Consider the following 20,779-nt stretch of genomic DNA (forward strand, 5'->3'; position numbering starts at 1 on the left):
CCTCAGTGGACAGAGCAAGGAGGAGCTGAACAGAAGATCCTTGCTGAGACATCCCTTAGTGGACAGAGCAAGGAGGAGCTAAACAGAAAATCCTTACTGAGTCATTCCTAGGTGGACAAAACAAGGAAGAACTGAAAGAGCTGAAAAAGTAACACTTTTCTCTGGAGCCAGATGAAATTGCTACATTTCTGCAATTTCTTAGGCCAGAGAAGCAGAGCTCTGCTAGGAAGCCCCCTTAAGTGGTGGCTGAGCAAAGCTCATGTGTATTGGCTGTCTAGGAAAGGAGCAGGATTGCTATATCATGTGGGAGACCATCCCCCACAACACCAAGTATAGCCTGACTCTCCCAAACAGTCAGGATACCCTTTTCTGCAGAGCTACTGGCAACTCCAGGCCTGACTTTCCTGAACAGTCAGGATACCCTTCCATGCTGAAGCTGTTCCAGGCCTGACTCTCCCAAGCAGTCATAAAAACTTCCTTTCCAGGGCTGAGCTGTCTCTTTGCAGCTCCAGTTGTCAAGCTGTCCTAAGCAGCTCCAGGTTTCTGGGACACTTCCAGGGGAGGGCTTCTTCAAGCAGCTGCAGTTGTCCTGTGTAGCAAGAGAGCTTCTCTCCCAGGTCCCACCAAGCCCCCGCAGTCCCACAACCCATGTATAAAATAATCACTTAGATGCTTATATTACTTATAAGCTGTGTGGCTGTAGCAGGCTTCTTGTTAACTGTTCCTATATCTTAAATTAACCCATTTAAATAAATCTATACCTTACCACGTGGCTTGTGTCTTACCGGCATCTTCACATGCTGCTTGTCATGGCAGCGGCTGGCAGTGTCGCCCTCTGCCTTCCTGTTCCCTCAATTCTCCTTTCTGTTAGTCCTGCCTATACTTCCTCTCTGGCTACTGGCCAATCAGTGTTTATTTGTACAGAGCCATATCCACAGCACTTCCCCTTTTATTCTTTTTCAAAAGGGAAGGTTTTAACTTTAACATAGTAAAATTACATATAACAAAACAATTATCGAGCAAGAATTACAGTTACAATATTAAAGAAGATATCCTATCTTATATTGGTGAGTTTAAGGTTTTATATCTAACTTATCTTTTATTATAACTAAGGAAAATTGTAACTATCTAGCTTCAACTACATCAAAGACCTCAGAAGGATATACTATTACCTGAGAAATGGGAGAAGGATGCAAGCAACTTTTGGGAGTCTTGTAGGGTAGACAAAGACAGCTGGCAGCCTGGATAGTCATCCAAAAATTTTTTGTAAAGTTGGGGCATCTGTCTTTAGCCCAGAGGTCTAGAGTCTCTCAGTCACTTTTTTTTTAGTGTCCTGTAGAATGTCTGGCAGTTTCCTCTGCTAAGCAGGAACCTGAAGGACCATTTTGTCAAGCAAAGTTCAGTGGTCACCTTTTTATGGGTCCTGCATGTCCAGTTGATCAAGCAGTCCAGGCAAGAACAGTTTCTTGCCCAAATGGCTATTTTTGCCAAGAAGAAGATAAATTCCATATAGAGTGTTTTCAATGCCCATCCTCCTCTCTGAAGTAAATCCGGTGCTGCCAGGAGCAGACATGTCTCACTGTCCAGAAAGTCTAAATTTTTAAAACATTTTAAATGCCATATTCTGTAGGTCTTTGAAGTATTTGAAGATTACTTATCTATCTGAAATATATCTATTTATACCTAGAAGACTTACTAACATGCCTACAAGTATGATTATCATAGATGACTAATTATTAATCTATTTCTTAATTATCCATTACAATTTTAAAAGAGTTGTACAAACATAATACCTTAAACAAGAGTAGAAATATATACACAATATAACAAAATTAACTTTAAATTTGTATCAATAAACTAAAATCTATACCAATGAAAAACTTTAAACAAGTTTTTCTTTAAAATAGGTTCAGCAATTTACCCTTTTATCTTATCATATCTATATCATATCCCCTTTTCTTCTTTAGAAAGAGATTATATTTATAATCAACTTGTTCTAAATAAAAAATACTGTTTTTTTTTTGTCCCACACCAGAGGGCTCTTCTGATTTGGGACACAAGAATCTCTTAACCTTTTTTTTTTTAGCAATATGTCTGGGTTTAGAGAGGGAGTGAGCCGATTCCATCTCCAAAGCCAGCTTGGTATATTTGGGAATTTGGGCGTAGCTTTTCTTACTACTTCCTGCTGGAAGGGGCCGCTGTATCTTATGGGAACATAAAGAAAATTTTAGGATTATGGAGTAGTCCGTGAGGGTGTATCATCTGAGCCAGTTGCCTGAAACCATTCTGGATGTTGGATCATCTGTGCCATGGTGTCATTGGAAACCTTTCAGGGGGTCTTGGCTGCTCAAACCTGATGTATCTTAATCTGGAACAAATCCATAGCCTCTGGCTTTCTGTGGAAACAAAAGCAGAGCCTCCTTTACAAAGCAACATATCCTTATATCTAAATTTTGAAGTCAAGGTACCTTTAAAATATACATTTTGGCATAACTCAACAACTTTTACAATCAAATGTTTTTCTTCAGTTATGAATATCAAAGAGAACATAATCCAGATTCTCTGTGTGATAGCCATCTTTACATGGCTTATTTTTTATACTACCTTGAACCTATTGCTTTAAACTGCAGCATTCTAAGACTGAAACGGTGATGTGGCTGCTGGCTCTGCCCACTTTAGCTTCCCAACATGGTGGTGGTATGTTTTCCACCAGCTCTGGGAGCCATCAGCTCTCAGAAATAGTGAGTCTATGCTTCTATCAAAGCAATGTGTAGCCCAGAAACCTCTTTTTTTCTTTTGTACTAGGAAAGGCTAAATCCACCACACAGCTTAATGTGCCACTTGCAGAGGCCTCATTCCCACCATACTGCAGGTCGAGCACATGCCAGGAATGCACCACAGTAGCTTAAACCCATGTTTTGTGGCATCTAGCTGCCCATATGAAACATGAAACAGGAACCTGGTTTTGGCTCTGCTAAGAATTGCTTATTAAATATTGTCAGGTTTAACGTGGAAATTCGAGCCATTGGGCGCCATTTGTAGCTGGAGAGCTTCTCTCCAGGTCCCTCCAAACCCCCATAGTTTCACAACCCACGTATAAAATAATCACTCAGACGCTTATATTACTTATAAACTGTATGGCTGTAGCAGGCTTCTTGCTAACTGTTCTTATATCTTAAATTAACCCATTTCTATAAATCTATACCTTGTTATATGGCTCGTGGCTTACCGGCATCTTTACATGCTGCTTGTCATGGCAGTGGCTGGCAGTGTCACCCTCTGCCTTCCTGTTCCCTCAATTCTCCTCTCTGTTAGTCCTGCCTATACTTCCTCTCTGGCTACTGGCCAATCAGTGTTTATTTATACAGAGCAATATCCACAGCAGTCCTGGATACCTCACCCTCCAGGGTTGATCTGTCTCTTTGCTCAAGTAGGGATTGTCCAGCATAATCTCAACTACATGTCTCCATGTCATAAAATCAAAGCATGTGGTGTCTTCAGCAAAAAGGTGTTTGTCTACTTCTGGGATGCCTCCAACAGAAGTGGCAGTAGCATTTTAGTATTTGGAGCTTTGAGGACCTCCTTGGCTAACAACTTGTCTGCTACTGAGAGTTAAATTTGGCAACCTAGTGGCTTCTGGGAGTTCCCTTTTCATATGTGCAGGGTTTCCTCTGAACTTAAAATATTTGACTGCTTTTTCTTTTTTTGCATTGTTTACTTTTTAATTTTTGATTATATGTGTGTGTTTGAGTTTGCTTGTGCATTTGAGCATGAATGCTTCTGGTGGAACCTGGGCCTTCTGATTCTGTGGAGACAGTATTACAGGCTGTTATAAGTCTTAACATGGGTGCCAAAGTTGGAAATTCTGCAAAGCAATGTATACCTGTAGCCTGAATCATTTAATTAGCCTGTTTAGTTGCTGATTTAATAATACATTCTTCCTGGACACTAACCCAGTTCCTTTAGGGTTGTAAATCATGTCAAAATACCATTGGTATTGGTTATTATCAGCCCTGTTCTGCACATCTGTGTCTGTGAAATGATAACCCTAGTAAAATTTATGGGCACCTGTGATAGCTAGTTTAAATCAACTTGACACTAGCTGAAGTTATTCTGGAAGAGTCCCACCATTTTTGCCAGTGGGCATATCTGAGAAGATGTTTTTCATTGATGATGTTTGTTTCTTCACCATTCCTTTGCATCCCGAGGACAGTCCTCGCTTTGCTTTTAGTGTTCCATCAGAAAATCTCAAAGAACCTTATCAGAGATATCAGTGGGTGGTCTTGCCCCAAGGAATGGCCAATAGTCCTACTATATATCAAATTTATGTGTCTTTGGCCATAGCTCCAGCTTGAAAAGCTTTTCAAGATGCTTATATAATTCACTATATGGATGAGATTTTATTGGCTGCTAAAGATAAAAAACTTGTTTTTGATGACTTTTCTCTTTTTATTTGTTTTTTTGAGACAGGGTTTCTCTATGTAGCTTTGTACTTTTCCTAGAACTTGCTTTGTAGGCCAGGCTGGCCTCGAACTCACAGAGATCCACCTGCCTCTGCCTCCCGAGTGCTGGGATTAAAGGCGTGCGCCACGACCGCCCGGCTTGATGACTTTTCTAAATTACAAGAGGTTCTTAGCCTGGCTAATTTACAATATAGCCCCAGAAAAAGTACAGGTATCCTTTCCCTATCATTATTTAGGTCATGAATTGTTACACATAGGCATACGTCCACAAAAGATTACTCTGAAGATGGATCAGCTATGCATGCTTAATGATTTCCAAACCTTTCTGGGAGATATTCAATGGCTTTGGCCCACTTTAAAGATTCCAACAGGTCAACTTCATCCTTTGTATGATGTCTTAAAGGGTGACCCTGATCCTTTATCTCCTTGTGAATTAACATCTCAAGGGCATACAGCCCTACTACATGTGCAAGAGGCCCTGGAACAGGCTCATGTGCGATATATAGATCTTTCTTCTCCCTTACTGTATTTGATTTTTTGTTTTTCTCATTCACCTACTGGAGTGTTTTGGCAAACAGGTCCTATTCTATGGGTACATTCCCCAGCTTCTCCAGCAAAAACCATTACTCCTTATCCTCAGGCTGTTGCTCAGATTATATTTAAGGGAAACAAGATCAGTGTTTAAACTTTTGGTTAAGGAACCAGATATTGTGGTGACCCCATACACCCAGTCTCAAATAGCATGGTTGCAAGATAATGATAATGATTGGGCCATATTGACATGCTCCACGCAGGGTCAGTTTGATACTCACTACCCCTCCAATGATGTGTGTCAATTTTTAAAATTGCATCCTGTTATATTTCCCAAGATAGTACAGATGACTCCTATTCTTCAGGCCCGTGTGGTATTTACTGATGGCACTTCATGTGGTTTTGCTGTGGTAGTTTCTGGTAACATAGTGAAGAGAATGAAAGTCCAGGGCACTTCCTCCCGCATGGTGGAGGTACAGGCACTGTTGCTTGCTTTACAGATGTTTTCTGATGAGTGTGTAAATATCTATACTGATAGCCAATATGTGGCACATGCAATTATGCCTTTGGAGACAACAGCCTACATACCATCCATCTCTCCCATTCATGAATATTTATTGCAAGTGCAAGGACTCATATGGTCCTGTTCACATAACCTTTATGTGGGCCATATTAGAGCTCATAGTCAATTGCCTGGACCTCTAAGCGAAGGTAATCACAGGGCTGATGCCATTACTCATATGGATGTCACATTAATTTGTTCTGCCTTTGAAAAGGCTACTCAGTTGTATCAATGTTATCATCTTAATGCTGCATCTCTTCATCATCATACAGGCATACCCGGGAACAAGCCACCTAGATAGTTAAATCATGTCCTATTTGTGCTGAATTTTTACCTGTTCCTCATTTGGGAGTTAATCCCTGAGGACTTTTACCTAATCATGTGTGGCAGATGGATGTCACACATGCCTTCCTTTGGAAAATTACAATATGTCCATGTGTCTATTGATACATATTCCTCTCTAATTTTTGCCTCTGCCCATTCAGGTGAGAAGGTTAAGGATATAAAGAATCATTGTCTTCATGCTTTTGCTTATATGTGAGTGCCAAAATGCATAAAGACTGATAATGGTCCCGCCTACAGCAATACGGGATTTTCAAAATTCTGCCAAGATTTTTTTTTTTTTGCTAATAAGACTGGTATTCCTTATAATCCTCAAGGACAGGCTATAGTAGAATGCTGCCATAATACCTTAAAAACATATTTTGCTAAAGTAAAAAGGGGGAGCTAGGGGCTCATCTCTCTTCTCCACATTCTATTCTTTCCCTTGTTTTATATATTTTAAATTTTTTATCGGTGGATTTTGCTGGAGTATCCACTGCAGATAAGCACTGGAAGGCTCCTGTTGTAAATCATCCTCTGGTGCAATGGAAGGATCTTTCTACTTGCACTTAGAGGGGACCCGATCCAGTGTTGTTATGGGTCCGGGGTTCTGTTTGTGTCTTTCCACAGGACAATGAGGTTTCTCTTTGGATTCCTGAGTGCTGTGTGTGCCCTGTGACTGATGCTGAATCCCAACATGGCAGAGTCCTATTTGGCCTTCCTGAAAAACCCTCCCCTTCTGATGCCAATGGGGATTGAGAGCCCAATACGGCCGGCCTTGGCAAGCATTAATGTAAGCCTAGAAACTGTAGCCATGCAGTTGGATTCTTCAGAAGGTAATGTATGGTAACTGCTTTTTCAAGTATGTTTGAGAGCCTGTTACCCAGGCACCTTGGAGATTAAGGATAACCCTGAAGGTCACTGACCTCCATTTGTTAACAGTACCATGCCAGCCTAGCCTTTTCATTTTTACAGTCCTCTTCAAGCTGGTGTAGTACCTACCTTTTCAGGAGTGGCTCTGTGCAACATTTATTGGCCTCCTGAAATTCATCTGTCTGCCTTTGAAGATACCTTAAAATTTGTGAGCCTGAATGTAGTCATTATGAGACCATTAGTTCTGCTCCTTGTGTGCTATCTGTTTTTTCTTTATGGTTCTTAGTTGTTCTTTTGCAGAGCTGCCAGCTTAAGTCATGCTGGGATCAAGAAAAATGGGCCTTGGTGGTTCATGTTCCTGGAGTTGTGTCCATGCCAGTGGACCATGGCAATAAGACACAGATGGTGCTCACATGCTCCAGAAGAGAATTTGACATCACTGCTGCTGTTGTTGCTATTTAGCAGTGGCAGCCACCATTGCTACTGTTTCTGGGATTGCCATTTCATAATTGGTTACTACAGCTAGCACAGTAGAGACCCTGGCAACAAAAGTAGTTATGACAATTAATTAATCTTTCATTCTATTGGGCATGATAAATTTAATTCAGCAGTTACATACATTTCAATTGGCTTTGAAAGTTATAAAATTTATGAAACTCAAGTTCTACTTGCTTTTGGGATACCATCTTATGATGACTCCAATTTGCAGTAAGGCTCATTAAGGAAGGGAATGGCTCAATTGCCTTTAGCCTACTGGCTGTGGGTGGGTTAGGACTTCTGTTGATCTTTTCTGTGTCAAACGCACAGATTGCAAGCCCAGCACCACTTTGAGATCTTTAGCAGTAGTTAATTCTACAGCTCACACATGGTTGAGCCTGTATGGTAATGAGTATTCTGAGACGGGTAATGTCTGGGGGGGCACTCACCAACCTAAGACAGAGAGCCTGTGTGGCCCGGGCAGGTGTCTCCATGATGGGTAAGGTGACCTGCTGATGTCCCATGCAATCTAAGTCAGAAGCTCATTTTTTTTGGTAAAAGGGGGGACATGTAGGGCCCTGGCCCCCTGTTTTGGGTAGCTGTTGCCTTGCTTGCTGACCTTGACCTTGATGTCCTCCCTATGCTAATCCCCTGCCAGTTTCCTCCCTCCTGAATGCTTATGGGAGGTTCCTTGTTTGTGTATCCTGCATAATGGGCATTAACAACTAGGATGCATGAATGTAAAATATCTGTAGTGAACTTCTGCCCTCCAGGGTTCTCCCACTGTGCTGTAAGCCTGTATGTATTTAAGGCCTTTTCTCTCCTTCAATAAATGGCATTCTGCATTCTGCTGAGATGAATGACCTGCTGTCTTTTGTCTCTGTTTTTTGATCCACGGCCCCTCGCTCAGACATGGTGAACTGGTGGTGGTAGCATGGGCGTTACCAATATAGGAGATGCCAGTTTTCTTTTCATCATTCTTCTGCAGTGGGTAAAAGCTCTTTACAGCCCCTAGTATGTACATGCTGATATGGGTTTCAGGCTTAAAGCAGTCATGGCTGAGCTCAGGTAGATACTTCTTCTTCTTGGTCTTGGGGTTGGTGAGCTTGTCCTCTGCTTTGACTCTGTTCATAGAATTCTTCAGTTCCTCTGTTTTCTTGGAGTTGTTTTCTCTGGTTCTCAAGGTCTTGTCTTGCCCAAGAGCCCTAGCCATATTGGGATTGATTGATTTCTTTCTGTTTGCCCTCCAAGTGCTTGGCCATGTTGTCAATAGACATTTCACTGGCCCCAGCCACTTATTCCTTCACCATCTCCTGGTGCTGGATTCTGGACTGAGGAGCTCAATGAAGCAGATCAGAGTCTTTCTGATCCTTATTCCTCACCTGGTCAAAGGGCCCACTGATGACACTTTATCTTTACTGGGCCTGATTGATTCTGATGACTATAGAGTCTTTGGATTGAGTTGCTGTGGGATCTTGAAATTGGCTTAGTTCAGTGAGGGAGTTGACGATTTAGAAAAGGTGACTTTATGCCATCAGTGTAGTAATGTCTGCAAAGTCCATGCTGGAGCCTATCACACTCTACACTCCCCAGGCACATTCTGACCAAGGCTGCTGCTTACCAAGGTGACACTGTCAGAAGCAAGCTTCTGCCTTAGGCTACCAGTGTCAGTGAAGTTCAGGGGCTGCTGCATGTCAGGGTATGCTAAAGGGAGGAGTGGTGTGTCTTGGTTTTCTTTTGTGCCCTCAGAGGCATTAAGAGCCAGTGATAGATTGGCTGTCATCTCATGTAAGTTGTTGTTCTCTGTTTGTTCCAGACCTGGAGCTGGTGACAAGGCAGGAAATTCTGAGGGACTGTGGATGGGCAGTTAATGACCTGTCCCCATCAACCGGTGGTGTCCTCATCTGGGAATCCTGTGTGCAGGGGTAGCAGAGTTCTGGATTGCAGCTGATAGAATGTCTGGACTGAGGTGTCCATCCCTGGGACTTCTCCATTTCCACCACTGTAAAAGAGTCAAGGAAGAAGTCACTGCCTGGTAAGTGCTAAGCTCCCTTCTTTTCAGTGCAACTCTCAACTTAGGCCCCTAAAGCGGTGGAGAAGGAGTTCCTATGGTCTCTGCTTAACAGCAGATTTTCAGAAAAATGAATCTGAGTTGAGCTCCAATTGTAAACACATTCAGTTAAGTCTCTTTTAGTTCTAGGTAGGTACCAAAAATGCACCTTGGCTTACACATAGCCTCTTCATCACATCATGCTGGGAAACCTAGATATGCATATGTACAGAAAGAAACTTGATTCCACCTGGCTTGTTCGAGCATTCCTTTGGTGACAGCATTCTTGAGGCAGGGACACAGGCAGAGGAAGAAGCAGAAGCAGGCAAATCTTTGTGAGTACAAGAGTAGCCTGATCAACATATTTATTTCCAGATCATAAAGGGCTGTGGAGAGAGATCCTGTCTCAAAAAACTAAAAGTAAGTTAATAAATAAATGAATTCCATTTCCTGTGTGTCACCCTATAAAAAGTCAATGACAAATGCCTCCAAGGCCAAAGTGTAACAAACTGTGAAAGTAGCACATAGAGTTGAAGGTTCAGGGACAAGCCTGGGTGGAGGAAAACACCAGCCATTCAAGAAATCCTGGCAGTAGTTGACAAATAGTCCCTCAGCGAAGTAAAAAGTGCATTGCCAGAAAAGAAGCTGTTATTTGAGGGGATGTCCTAGAGAACCAGATAAAAATCTTTGCTATTGATTCCTCAGTTAGAGACTTAATATCTATATTATTTAGAATGAGATAAAATAGATAAATTGTTAGAGAGAAGGCAACACATTTAGTAAAGGGCAAATAAAAAGATAGTCCTCACAGATTTAATAAAAAAGGAATGAGCAGATACAAATGTTCAGATTCAGGGTGAATCAGAGTAATTCATAGTGAACCTCCAGTAGATGCCATCCAAGGCCAACGAGAAAAGACATGACAATACCACTGAGGAAGTTAACAGAAATGAATGCTATACACTGCTGGTGTAATGTGAGAGCGCAGGGTCCTGAAGCCAAAACCCTGGCCCACCCCAGGGTTCATGCATACTTTTCCAAAGAATTCACTATATTAGAGAGGTACTTGCCCGTCAGTCTTGATTGCAGCACTGTCTGTAGAACTTAGGGAACCAAGCCTGGTGTCCATCAGCATTGCCATGGTTGAAGAAAATGTGATGTACATACAAAGTGAAGTCTTTTCATCCATAGAGCAAATGAAGATATGTTGTTTGCAGTATGTGGATTCAACATGTGTTCGATGAGGGGGCTCAGTAATTAAGAACACTGGCCTTTCTTGCAGAGTCCCCAGGTTGAATTCAGAGCACTTCATGGTGGCTTTCAATCTCTCTTAATCCCAGACCCCAGAGACCTGTTGACCTCTTGTGGCCTTTGTGGGCACTCCACACATGTGTTACACAGGAATTCATATGGATCACACACACACACACACACACACACACACACACACACACACAAAGTTAGTTGTAATATTAAATGGATGATTTCAATGATGGATAAACTTGAGATAAACATCATAATCAGATTAAGCCCATCTCAGAAAGATAGTCAACCTTGCATATTTTCTCTTCAAGGTGGGTGCTTGATTGTATATACATGGATTCCTAGAATTCATTTCATGAAATTGCAGAAGGAGCTAGACTACTAATGATTAAAGAGCTGGCATGAGAGGTTCATAATGGGAGAAAAGCAGGATTTTGTTCATTATAGAGTATACACTATAGGGAACATACATGTTCTGTAATCAGTATAATGAAAATAAAAGTCAAGGAGAATAACTTATTGTCACTACAGAATTTGTCTAATTGCTTAACATTAAATAAACACTATCGGAGATTTATAACAAGATATATTTATGTAACATATATTATTACTTTGGCAACATAAATTAACAGCAAAGAAATGAAGAAAACATCAAAGCCCTCTATATACACTCATGAATGAGATAACTGACTTAAGTTTTTCCAGTTAATTTTAGTGTCCTTAAATATTTGCAAGTCTACAAGCAATGTCTGTCCATTTATACATAAATCCATATATGTACATTTTAATCTACATGTCTACATATGTACCCACATATCTACACATTAATCTAAGTCTTTAAACTCAATGTATACATGTACATCTGTATCTATATCTCACCTTGTCTGTGTTGAATAGCACTGTGTTCCAAAGGCTTGGCTAGCACTTACATTGCATAGCCATAATATATAGAGATTTCCATATTCTTCTCCCTCTGAAGGAAAAGCTGCAGTTTGCCCAGAGAGATGTACTTGGCAGCATTTCCTCTCTCCTCTTGAGTCCACCTTTTCATGAACTCCCTCTGTGGCCTCCACTCTTCTGTGATGGGCTGTGAGATGACTGGCCCTGGAATGTCAACTTTCCTCCATGGAATTGGTTGGCAGCTGAAGTCTTGCACCAGATATTGGGTTTGAGGTTTGGGAGGTAAAGAGGCCTTGTTCCTGGCAAAAGAAACATACTCTCTCTGGAGTGAAGTGTGAGATGATGCTCTGCACAGTGCAGGCCTGAGGCAGCTGGCTGAAGCCCAGTGCAATATTGGATGGAGTTGATTATATTAAGTCATGTGACACTGTGGGTATTTGTCAGAGCAAGTATGTCACAGAACAACAAATATGTGCCGGCAGAAGCTCTTTGCTGTGAGTGTGGTAGGCTGAGCAGAGTGGAAATGAAGCCTCACAGGGTAAGCTTCAGTTGGCCTGCATGAAACCAGGGTGAACAGCTTTCTAGAGATAGGTCTGGCTTGAGGCTTGTCCAGGTCTGGGAAAGGCAGTGGTGCTAACTGGACCTTTCTAGGTAGGGGAAGCTCATACTGGGATGGAGATGGAGACTCCTTGTGAGCACTCTCTGGTCTCTGAGTGTTGCTTGGGGTTTTATGAGGACCTTGGCCATCCCATGGCACATCCAGCAGTGATGTGGTGGCTGGTCCTGTACTGGGATCTTTGTTGCTGCTGAAGTTCAGCAGGGCTCAGGAGGAAGAGATGCCAGTTTTCTTCTCACTCTTCTCCAGTGGGTGAGAGATCTGCACAGCCTCAGTGTGTACACGCCAAGGTGAGTTCGAGGATTTTTAAAGTTATCATGGCTGAGCTCAAATGGATTTCTCTTCCTCCTAGTCTTGGAGATGGTGGGTTTCTTTTCTGCCTTGACTTGATGGCTTCACCTCTTCTGTTTTCTTGGAGGTGTTTTCTCTGGTCCTCTTGGTTTTGTCTTGCCCCTGCACCTCAGCTACACAGACCTGCTGGGTACAGAATCCTGAGCTTTGCCCTCCAAGTCCTTGTCATGTTGTCAATAGTCCTTTCACTGGCCCATTCACTGGCCCCAGCCTCTTCTCCCTCCATCAGGTCCTGGTGCTGGATTCTGACCTGAAGAGCTCCACGAAGCAGATCAGAGGCTTTCTGGTTTTCCTGCTAACATAACAATATAGTTCCATGATGATGCTAGAACATTCCTAGGCCTGATCCCTCCTGATGTCTACAGAGTCTTTCACTGGGTTGCTGTGGGATCTTCCAATTGCTCTATGTCAATGATGGAGTTTAAGAGTTGAGGAAGGTGAATATCTGACACCAGAGTAGCTATGTCTGCAAAGTGAATGCTTGATACCATGACACTCTGAACAGTCACTGGCTCTACAAGACCAAGGCTACCTCTACCAAAGGTGGCATTATCAGAAAAATACCTTCTGCCTTAGGCTCCCAACATCAGTGTAGTTCAGGGCCTGCTGCATGTCAGAATGTGTTAAAGGGAGGAGTGATGGGTCTTGGTTTTCTTTTGTGCCCTCATAAGCATTCAGAGGTGATGATTACTCAGCAGTCATCTCATCTACCTTGTTATTCTCTGTTTGTTCCAGGCTTGGAGCTGGAGACAAGTCCAGGAATTCTGAAGGGCTGTGAATGAGGGCAGTTAATGATCTGTTGACATCAACAGGTGGTGTCTTCATCTGGGCATCCTGGGTGCAGGCTTGCAGAGGTTTGGACTCTGCAGGAGACAGTGTGTATGGCCTGAAGGTGTCAATCTCAGGGCCCTCTCCATTTCCACCACTTAAAGAGTCAAGGAAGGAGTCAGTGCCTGGTAAGAGAGATGCTCCCCTCCTTTCAGCACACCTCAGCACTCAGGTTCCTGCAGCAGTGGGGTAGGCATTCCTATGAGCTGTGCTTAAGTATCAGGGGCAGCACCTCTCTTTGGAGACATGTAGTAACTACTCAGTTGTTTCTGGTGACCATACAATATCGTGTTTTCTTGTGTCTGCGTGTTCCTTTCTGTTTGTGCAGTGTGTGTATGCATAGTAATCATGGGAGAGGTTAAAGAATTCCTTTGGCGTTTGGTCCTCTGTTGCCCTCCCTTTTGTTTTTGAAATAGTGCCTCTCATTTCCTTTGGAGTTTGATATTAGGCTGATTGTCTAGCCCATAATTTCAAAAACTCACCTATCTCTGCCTGCTTCTTTCAGTTTATGGCATTACTCATAAGCCCCCAGAAGCTTGGGTTTTTATGTGGGTTTAGGGATCCAAACCCAACTCCTCACAACTGAAAAGAGTTCAAGAACCTTGACTTTCCCTGAGCCCCTATTTCACAGACTTTTTATAAGTGACATGAAAAGTAGTTTAAGAAGGTGAAATCTTAAACTTGAGTGATCCTGAACTTGGGTCATTGCTGAAGAACCACAGAGAAAGAGAAAAAAAGAAAAGAGAGAGCAAGAAAGAGAGAGGGTGGCTCTGCCCCCTCTTAGCAATATTTTCTGGGTCCATCAGAATCTTACCACAATTTTAAGTGTCAGAGAATGTCACAACAGACACTTGGAATATGGGAAGAACATCTCTTCCAGGACAGATTCAGAGTTGTATTGCTCTGGAGTCTGATTTCATCTCAGGAAAAATCAAGTGTTACCAAAACATAAAATTCTTGCTGTCCTCAAGAACCCTGAGGAATAGATTAGGAAGGAGGTGATTGTATTGTATTTGTGCATGGGACTGATTAGCTTGGGCAGTGACACGTGTGCCTTTGGTGTGCTCCTTGGACATGTCTTAATGAAGGAAGGGTGTCACTCGCTATCTTGCATTGTCTCTCATTATAGAGATTGAGGATGAGGATGGTGATCCACAGCCAAAGCTAACCTCCTAGGACTCCCATTCTTCCTATGTGTGAATGTCTAAAAGATAGATCTGTGTCTCTTTTGAGTGCTGATCTCACTCCTTCTCCTCCTGGCTTTACTCACCTTGAAGACTGCTGTCTGGCATGGCTTGAGCAGGTGTGGGATAGTAGATGGCAGAAGTAGAGAAATGGTTTGAACATTCATTGGCTGCATCTCCTTTAGCACCATCATTATCTCTGGTTGTAGGGCAGAGCCCTGACTCCCAGTGTAGGACATAGAGTCATAGGCCTGTAGGCACTGGCCGATTTCTCTAGCCATCACGGGTCCCAGACTGTTGTGGTCATAGTAATAGAGCTGACTGCCCTATTGGTAGGAAGAGGCCAGGCTGTATCCTTGATTTGGTACCTGTGGTGGTGTACCTGGACAAGGCTAGCAGACAGCGTTGGATAGGAAAGGACTAAGGAATTGGGATCTAAAGTATTATCACACGGGGCTGCTATAGATAGGCAGGGAGAGTGGTATTCTGGTCAATGATAGTTACAGTGAAATCCAGGAATGTAGCTTCCCTCCTGCCAGTGCTTCCTGTGACAAAACCACTGGAGAATACCTGAATAGAAGAGCATCAAGGTAGAGATCAGGCTCTGGTCAGTCAGTGCAGTCACTGTGGTCTCGCCAGCTCCTTGTTAGGGGTAGGTACTATCCACGTGATGCTGGCAACAAGTGCTGGAGTCTGGTGCCAGGAGACATGCTAACTGACAGCTGGGTTCAAGACCCTAAAGAAGTTACACACACTTCCCGCTGAGAGTGTGTCACTGATCCGTATAGACACAGAGGGCTGCAGAGTACATTCTGTCCCAAAGAAAGGTGCACTTTGGAAATTGTCTGTAGGAAACAAGAGGACAATGGGGAAAATGATGAGATGGAAGCTTTGTAGCTTCTGGTAACAAGCTGTGTTATCTCTAGTTTTATGGTCTGGGAGAGTCTAAGACCTATGTTTCCTCATAGGTTTTGTTTCCTGAAACAAAACGGTTCAGAATGATTCTTGGTACTGGATAGGATGACACTCATTTGATTAGTTGTCTGTTCTTCCTGTGTGGGCATGGAATTCCTAATTGATCCACTTGGACCCTTGCTCTGATCTGGACACTGCCCTTCTTTGCCCTGAGTTGCCTTGTTCTTATCTCTGCTGTGACACTGCCTCAACTGTGTTTACAAGCAGGAAAACAGAAGTGTTTAGAGCTAGGAGAACCTTAGACAGCTTCTCATGCCCGTGCCTTCAGCCTGTTCTGTGCAGATCTTTCTCTACATAGAGAGATAGTTTCTCTCTACCTAGACCAGTCTGGCCTGGAAATGACACAAACTGCCCTGCCTCTGCCTCCAGAGTGCTGGGGCTGAAGGTATATGTCATGCCCACCAGATTGTCACTACTCTGAAATGATATATCAGTAATTTCATAGATAAGTACTGTACTTAACTAATTACCCCTTCCTCCTCTAACTACTCCGGTTCCATTCCTTGTATACTTTATGACCCCTTATTATTTATATAACTATTGAACACATATACATATATGGCTTCATGAAAACAACCTACTGATAACATTTTTTTCTTTATTGCACCTGTTTTCTGTGACCTCTTGAGATTGCTAATGTATTTTGGAGTTCATCTCTGAATAAGATTGATTCTTAATTTAACTGTTAGTTAAAATTGTTCTTAAAGAGTTTCTCAGTAACTGTTGATTTTTTTAAACTCTTCTAGTAAGTAATCTAGTAAGGAACTGCCTACACACAATGGCATGTCAGTTGTCCTTGTGCAGACATCAACTGACTATGGAGTGTCCAGCCACACTTGATAATATCCAACACCACCAATGCATATAAGACATGGGCAATGCTGTGGAAGATGGGCTTCATGGAGTGTGAGAGCCAGAGATCACAGTAGGATATTTTTTTCTATATTTGACAGGGAACCTTTGCCCAGACTATTCTTAACAGTATGGTTGCCTAAACATGGCTTGGGAAATGACAATGCCTTGTGCCTTTGATTTAAAATCTGCTGTTATCTAAAACATTCTGTTCCAAACTACCTTTGTGTACCTCCAGGGCATCTCTACAGTGTGTCTTCTTGTACTTCTATGTTTTCAAACCCCATGTACTAAGTTTTCTTCCTTCCCCCACTTACTCTGGGTCTGTCTTTCATGTAACTCCCTCAATATTTCTTCCACTACAGCAACTGCCTTTTTCAGAACCCATAGCCATCTTAATTTCTCCCATTTTCCTTTTTTCATCCAGGGAAGTCCAAGTAACTCCAAAATATGGCAGTCATTCTCTTTGTCTATTTTTAATGATTATTTGGTGATTATGGAGACAGGCCAGTGTAGAATATCTTAGATTTGAAGTGACCTTCATCCCTTCAAGCTCTACATGCTGTTATTACAGGTGTGTGCCACTATTCCTCGTGTTTACATTACTTTTAGAACAGCCCTGAATTTGACATAATAAGAGAAAACAGTAGTGGAGGGAGACTGTCCCTTTCTTGATATTAAGTGCTAGATATCTGCATACCTTCTTCATGTTCCTGTCTCTTGAGTTTAACACCATCAAAAAGGGACTGATTTTACCCTATGTTCACTTTCCTCTTAAGACTCGACAGTTGCCGGGCGGTGGTGGCACACGCCTTTAGTCCCAGCACTTGGGAGGCAGAGCCAGGCGGATCTCTGTGAGTTGGAGGCCAGCCTGGTCTCCAAAGCGAGTTACAGGAAAGGTGCAAAACTACACAGAGAAACCCTGTCTCGAAAAAAAAAAAAAAAGAAAAAAAAAAGACTCGACAGTATGGAGTCCTGAACAAGGTGACACTGTTATCTCCCTGAGTTGAAGGAAAAACACTTGAGAATAAACTGTCTGTCCAAAATCACATATCTAGTAATAACCAAAGTTAAATCTGACATTCAATTCAAGATATCTATATAAAAATCAATAGTATCCACATTAAACAAAGATTTTAAAAATAACTGGGAAAAGTGAACCAAAAAACTTTTTTCTTTTGATGTTTTCCTATTAAGAAAAGTTTTTCATTCGTTTTACACACCAATCAAAGATCCCCCTCTTCCCTCCTCCTGCCCAAAAAACTTTTGTGAAGTTTCTTTCCTTACAGGACATGGTCAGGGGGATAGTATCAACAATCCACAGTACAATGGAGAAAGATTATTGGTCCTCCTTGTCTCATCAGCCTACCTCACTGGCCAGTGTGTTCAATATCGGACAGCACTCACTGGTCACTGGTCACAGGTTACTTGTGATGATCCAAACCTGTTTACAGGCATCACCATAGAAACAGAAAGATTTTACCAGGTGCTGGTAGGGTTAAAGGGAGAGTGATGTCATAAATCAGGCAGCAGCCAATGGCAAGTTCAGATTCTGAGCTAAAGGATGGAGAGGATGCCAGGTTTTTAGCAAATGTCCTAAGGATTCTCTGGATTTCCCAGTTGTCTGTTGATATGTCCCACTGTTTATTTTGATCATTTCTTACAGATTACTCTCTTGGGTGCTAGCATGGGATATTTCCATTTTCTAGGCACTCACTGCTATGAACATTCCCCTTAGCACCTCTTTCATTGTGTCCTAGAAGTTTTGGTATGGTTTGTATTCCTTTTCCTTGAATTCTAGAAAGTCTTTAATTTCTTTCATTCTTTCTCTCTGTCTTTACTCCTTTCTTTCTTCCTTTATTTCTTCTTCCTCTCTTTCTTTATTTCATTCTTTCTCTCCAATGTTTTGATCCATTTTTCATTCAGTTAAGAGTTGTCCATTTTCGCCGGGCAGTGGTGGCACACGTCTTTAATCCCAGCACTCGGGAGGCAGAGCCAGGCGGATCTCTGTGAGTTCGAGGCCAGCCTGGGCTACCAAGTGAGTCCCAGGAAAGGCGCAAAGCTACACAGAGAAACCCTGTCTCAAAAAACCATAAAAAAAAGAGTTGTCTATTTTCTATAGGTTTGTAAGCTCTCTGTTGTGTTTGATCTCTATCTTTATCCATACTGATCTGATAGGATGCAAGTTGTCCTTTCACTTATCTTGTATCTGTTGGGAATTGCTTTGTGTCGGACTATGTGGTCAGTTTTGGAAAAAGATCCATTAGATACAGATAAGAACATATATTATTTTTAAAATAAATTTAAAATATACTTTATTTGATATATAGTAATGCAAAGTACATATTAAATAGTACTAAAATAAAATGATTTGATACAGTTTTACAATGGCAAATCAGGTTATAGAACCCATCCTCCCACCCAGATCAGTTAAAATAACAACAACAACAACAACAAAACCCCAGTTTTTTTAAGTAGGCTAATGTAGCAAATGCATTCAGTGACTAGTCTTGTCTAATTCTTATTGCATTAATGGTCAATGGGATTAAAAAAAATCCAATTTTCACAGTCACAGTCTTAAAGCAATAACATGTTAGTTTCTTTTGGAAAACAAATATGGTTCTTGCTAATTCACTGCACAAAAAGTTGAATTCATATATTCTTTTTATTTGCATGAAATTTTGTAAAAATGTGTGTTAGGTCCATTTGGTTTGTAACATCTGTTAGGTCAAGTTATTTCTTTGTGTAGTTTGTATCTAGATGTCATGTATACTGGTAAAAGTGGGGTATTCAAGTCTCCCATTATCAGTGTGTGAGTGTAAATATGTAATTTCAGCTGTAGTTGAGTTTCTGTTATACAATTGATTTACTTTTGTTTGAGGAATAGTTGTTAAGAATTACAATGTCCTCTTGGCATTTTTTTGACTAGTGTTTTAGTTATCTTTTTTTTTTTTTGCTTGGAAGATATACTATGAATATGGCACCTTTTATGTAAGAAAACATTTAACTGAGACTGGTGTACAGTTCCAGATATTTATCCCATTATTGTCATGACTGAAAGCATGGAGGCATGCAAGCAGACATGCTGTTGGAGAAGAAGCTGGGAGTTATACTTCTAGATCTAGAATCAGCAGGCAGAGAACTGGCCTAAGCTTTTCAGAAGTCAAAACCCACCATCTAGTGAAGTATTTCTTCCAACCAAGCCAAAATTCTCCATCGGCTCCTAAATATGCCATTCCCTATGAAACTATAGGGGCCATTTTTAATCAAACCACTACATCGTACTCACTGGCCGCATAGGCTTGTTCCCTTTTCATAATGCAAAATGTATTTAGACCAACTTCAAAAGACCAATGGTGTCTGCACTGTTTAAAAGTGGAAAGTTCAAAGTCTCTTTTGAAACTCACGGCAGTCTCCTAATTGAAACCCTTGTGAAATAAAAATGAAACAACAGATCACACACTTCCAAGACATAATGGCACATAATGTATATTACCATTCCAAAAGTGACTAAGGTGAGGAAATATTCAATAAAAGCATGAATGAAAAACTAAACTCTGCACCTCTTTGTTTGTTGTCAAAGTGCTCCTGAGATCACCAACTCCTTTCAGCTTTATTGACTGTACCACACTTCTTTCTCTTAGCTTGATTCCACTCCTAGTTAGCAGTTTTGGTAAGCAGGAATCCCACAGTCCCAGCATCTCTAATATCTTGGGGTGTTCAAGGCAATCCAGGCATCACTTTCATAGCTTCACACAGTGGCCTCTCCAGTCCTTAATTCAAGGACACTCCTGCAACATGCCTGACCAATTTCTTAGCTGCAGGGGGAGATTCCATAAACTCTTTCACCTATCCTTGACCATCCAGAATCCAGACCATGTGGCCTAATCTGTAAACTGCGTTCTGGGCCTGGAACATGGCTCCCTAGTTCAATAACATCTTCATCAGCTTTTTGTTTTTTTTAATAAATATTTTTATTTTATAATTAATTTAATTTTATGTATCAGCCACAGATTCCCCTGTCCTCCCTCCTCTCACTCCCCAGCTTTCCCCTCAAGTCACTCCCCCAATCCCACCTCCTACAAGGCAAGGTCTCCCTTGGGGATTCAGCCCAGCCTGGTAGATTCAGTTGAGACAGGTCCAGTCCCCTTCTCTCTGCACCAAGGCTGAGCAAAGTGTCTCAGTATAGGCCCTAGGTTCCAAAAAGCCAGCTCATGCATCAAGGACAGGTCCCAGTCCCTAAAAAGTTCAAGCTCATCAATTATCTCACTTATCCAGAGGGCCTGGTCCAGTTTCACGGAGGCTTCTCAGCTATTGGTTCACAGCCACTAGTTTGGCTATTTGTCCCTGTGCTTTTTCCAGTTATGGTCTCAATATCTCTTGCTCATATAATCCCTCCTTTCTCTCGCTGGTTGGACTCCTGGCACTCTACCTGGGGTTTGGCCATGAATCTCTGCATCTGCTTCCACCAGTCACTGGATGAGAGTTCTGTCATGACAGTTAGGGTGTTCGGCTATCTGATCACCAGAGGAG

At 41.9% G+C, this 20,779-nt stretch overlaps 1 long non-coding RNA gene across 3 annotated transcripts; it reads right to left on the reverse strand.

Annotated features, from left to right (window-relative positions):
• Positions 1 to 7,324: 7,324 nt before the first annotated feature.
• LOC131919341 (uncharacterized) lies at positions 7,325 to 17,701 on the reverse strand. Of its 3 annotated transcripts, none has more exons than XR_009381230.1 (4): positions 17,616 to 17,701; positions 14,506 to 15,264; positions 11,420 to 12,699; positions 7,325 to 9,229 (listed from the first exon to the last, which is right to left on the reverse strand). It is a non-coding gene; the product is annotated as an uncharacterized LOC131919341 (long non-coding RNA). The 3 variants fall into 3 exon arrangements; XR_009381224.1 differs by having other exon boundaries at positions 11,420 to 12,702; XR_009381229.1 differs by having other exon boundaries at positions 7,325 to 10,657; positions 11,420 to 12,702.
• Between the last annotated feature and the right edge of the window lie 3,078 nt (positions 17,702 to 20,779).

Source organism: Peromyscus eremicus, chromosome 1 (assembly GCF_949786415.1).
Source record: "Peromyscus eremicus chromosome 1, PerEre_H2_v1, whole genome shotgun sequence".
Taxonomy (NCBI): domain Eukaryota; kingdom Metazoa; phylum Chordata; class Mammalia; order Rodentia; family Cricetidae; genus Peromyscus; species Peromyscus eremicus.